At 30.8% G+C, this 4075-nt stretch overlaps 1 pseudogene across 1 annotated transcript; it reads right to left on the bottom strand.

The window, feature by feature from the left end:
• Window positions 1–1762: 1762 nt before the first annotated feature.
• On the bottom strand, window positions 1763–2681 carry LOC149550340 (wound-induced protein 1 pseudogene; annotated as a pseudogene). The gene has a single exon (XR_016354193.1). The product of XR_016354193.1 is annotated as a wound-induced protein 1 pseudogene (transcript).
• Window positions 2682–4075: the final 1394 nt, after the last annotated feature.

The following is a 4075-nucleotide window of genomic DNA, read 5'->3' as shown; positions in this document are numbered from 1 at the left end:
ATAATAATAGATTTTATTTTATTATTCTTAATTTCATAATTTAATAAAACATAAATTGATAAGTACCAGATAATTTTCACACCAAGTCAAATTGTGATATTGCTATCAGAATTTAAGAGAACTTTTGCTAAAATAAATCAAATAACAAAACAATTTGAATATCATATTATATCGCTAATAGAAAAATGTCAAACATAATAAGAAGTGGAGTGTTCCAAATTTTATTATACACAACTATAAATTATTTATTATTGTATTCCAACTTGAACATATTATATTAATTTTCTAAGATTTATATATAATTTTTAATTATCTTTATTTTAAGAATAGTGTTGCCAATAGTGGCATGTTGTGATGGTTAAGTTGTTGTGTTGTTATCCTTGCCATCAAGGTTCAAATCTCATGGGGATGAGGTCTCTCGTTTGTAGCCTCACTGGTTCATAGTTCCAGGTCAAAGCGTTTACCCCTCTTTAAAAATAAATATTTTAAGAATAGTGTTTTAATTGTTAAATTCCAAATTTTATTATACTCAAATATAAATTATTATTATTGTATTCCAACTTGAACATATTATATTAATTTTTTTTATTTATATATAATTTTTAATTATATTTATTTTAAGAAAAATATTTCAATTGTGAGATTCCAAATTTTATCACACACAACTATAAATTATTATTATTGTATTCCAACTTGAACATATTATATTGATTTTATTAAATTTATATATAATTTTTAATTAGCTTTATTTTAAGAATAGTATTTTAAATGTGAATTCCAAATTTTATTATACACAATTATAAATTATTATTATTGTATTCTAACTTGAACCTATATTATTATTTTTATTTATTTTTAAGAATAGTAGTTTAATTGTCTAACTCCAAATTTTATTATACACAACTAATTATTGTATTCAAACTTGAATATATTATATTAATTTTCTAAAATTTATATAATTTTTAATTTTCATTATTTTAGTATTTTAATTGTCAAATTCCAAAAAAAATTTATGAATAGTCTTTTCTATTAATAAAATATACTAAGAATACAATTCAAAAAAAAAAGTTGACGAATACAAGATCACCTCAGTAAGAAATCACAAAATTTCAAATTTTATTATACACAACTATAAATTATTATTATTGTATTCCAATTTGAACATATTATATTTTTTTTGAAATTATATGATTTTTAATTATCTTTATATAAATTATTATTATTGTATTCCAATTTGAACATATTATATTTTTTTTGAAATTATTTGATTTTTAATTATCTTTATCTTAAAAATAGTATTTTAATTTTCAGATTGAGTTATTTTAAAAATTTATAGAAAACATGTTGATCATCCTAATTTTTTAAGAGCAAATTATAAAACTGTAGCTATGAAAACATATAAATAAAATATATTTTATATATTATTATATTTAAGGAACCACACTGGAAAACGAAAGTTTACTTTGAAACCAAAATTACCTACAATATATACTTCGAAACGAAAAAAAGCCTATAATTTACAATTAAACACTGCAAATAAAACCTCATCAATAACAAGCTCTATAACGGCTTATCACAGCTCTTAACAAATGCATGAAAAAATAAATCTTATCAGCTCTTTAAAAAGAACTTCTAATTAAAAACTTAATTTGAGATAAAACTGTTCTAAATTTTACCATCCCTGTGAAAGATCCACATTCTTGATACCAAAACGTGCCCAGCAGGAAAACTGAGAAGATATTTAAAGTTGCAAAACAATCACTTCGAAGAAAACGCCATTTATTTATTATCACATCAGAACACATCTCGGCACACCCAAACTTGACAAACACCCTACACATAATTGCAACCAGCGTATTCTCAAGCGTTCAGGAGGGCTACGGGACCCCACCCTAACGTGAAAACCACTCATACAATAAAAAGTTACGCCTCCAACAAATCACCGCACACAAATCCACAAATAGCCTACATTTCTAAAGAACCGAAACCCTCCAAAGGCGCTACATCTCTGAAACAACTGCAAACCACACCAATCTTGGAGTTTTATTTAGGGTTAGGGCAACGAAATGAAGAATTTATTAGATTGCAAGGACGAGCCCAGGCATCGATTCTCCGTCAGATTTCCCCAGCTCGCTCTGCCACAGGGGGCAGCAAACGGAAGATTTTCCGGAAGATGACGACGAAACGGCAGAAGGTGTGTTAAAATCCGTTACGACCAGAGAAGTATTGAAATACTCACGAACTTCCGTAGCTATCCCATTCTTTACGGTCCAGACGTGAATCCAGTACAGGGATTTACCGAGATTCCCTTCCACAAAGACCTTATCTCCAACAGCTGTTAAATTTTCCGGTTGAAATGAAAATCGTGTGTGGCGAGAAAGGCCGGTAAGCAAGCGCATCAAATATTCGCAGTCAGGAGGGCCGTGAAACCACCATTCCAAATCAGGGGCCAAAATGCTCTGCACTGTCCGTGCGTCGCCGGAGCTTAGGGCATCGTATAGCAGGCGTATCGCCTCCTCGTTTTGACTATCCAGGATTGGGGTTGAACTAGCCAGATCTTGATTGGGGATTCGGACCCGAGACCGGACCTGCAAAATAGAAAGGAAAGGAGAAGCTAAAGGAAATGAATTACCAAGAAAAAAATATCTGCAAAGGCTAGAGCCGCATAATGGACGATTAGGGGGGTCGGGGAGGATATTTATAGCATATTTGGTATGACGACGTGGCGCCAGAAGCTTCGTGAATGAAAAGACGAGGGCGCCATTGCCCTAGAATATTCCCCAATGGGGGAGTGGAATATATTCCAATGTTGAAATATTCTTTATTCTTTTTGGCGTTATTTGGTAGGGTATGGTTTGTTCGGTCTAATCGGTGAAGAATGGGTAGGGGAACTAAGATCATAAAGTGTTTGGGATAATGTTATGGGGAATTTTGTGCATGGGAGAGCACCAAAGTATTGGGTTCCTTTTGACAAAACATCAATGTTCAAAAAGTTTTTTTTTCCTAATTAAATAAAAAAACTGTATATATTTTATCTTAAACTAAAAAAAAGTTGAGAGTTCAAAATTTGTATTTATGTGGATGAGTTTTTATATATAGATATTGTTATTTATATGCTTCTAATGCATTTGAATCTTGGTGAATGACTTATATGATACGTTTTTAGGTTAGAAGTGTTACTGTGTATTGCTATCAAACTAAAAAGAGTTTATTAATTTTAAGTTGAAATACAAGGATACCATAATGTTTCTTTTGAGAAGATTAGTAATACTAAATTATTTAAATATGTTTTACAAGAAAATAAAATAAAAATTAAGTATCAACATCTATATCTATGTAATGTGACTTTGTATCCAACCTGAGTTCTTACTTTTAAGATTTTGGAATTGGAAGTGGCTCCTTCATGTTGCTTTTATCTAGTAAATTATTTGAATTAATATATGTTTTTATTAGGAGAAAAATAGGTTTTGAAGGGGCCCTAAAACCCTACACAATCAGGATTTGAGGCAGATCTGGAACATGTTGCAAGGGATAATGCATCGCTAACTAGCAACCCAAAACCAATAGATAGACAAAAATATATAAATAAAGACTAGCAATGCACTAGCTACACTAAACTAATTCATATGTCCAAAAGCTAAAAGATATTACCTCCCAAGCAAAGAGATCTTGGGGGTTTTGAGGGACACCCCAACCCATAACCTTTGGATTTTTTATGGCTCCCAAAAGTACAGTTGTAGATAACCATAAGCAATTGATTGTCAGAAGACCAACACAAACTATTGGATTTTTATATGGCTCCCCAAACCATATCCTGATATTCAACCGGGTTGAATAAAAAAGTATACCAATCAAAGCTTTAGCACATAAGAAACTTCCCTCAGAATTCAAAATTGACATCCATCTCTACCTCAATAGAAGATGGCCTTGCTTTTACAAGAGAAGTCAATGAAGATCCAAGAAGCAAATACTTTATTCCATATTGCCTTGATAGGTTGATCATTAAAGAACTGGCTAAATTGAGGGATTTTATGAGGGTCCACAAACCTTTTATCCCCAACTCTAGGCCATCACA

Source organism: Cupressus sempervirens, chromosome 7 (assembly GCF_028749045.1).
Source record: "Cupressus sempervirens isolate cs-2001-9-10 chromosome 7, ASM2874904v1, whole genome shotgun sequence".
Taxonomy (NCBI): domain Eukaryota; kingdom Viridiplantae; phylum Streptophyta; class Pinopsida; order Cupressales; family Cupressaceae; genus Cupressus; species Cupressus sempervirens.
The sequence above is the reverse complement of the archived record's forward strand: the minus strand, read 5'-3'. Positions and strand labels throughout refer to the sequence as shown.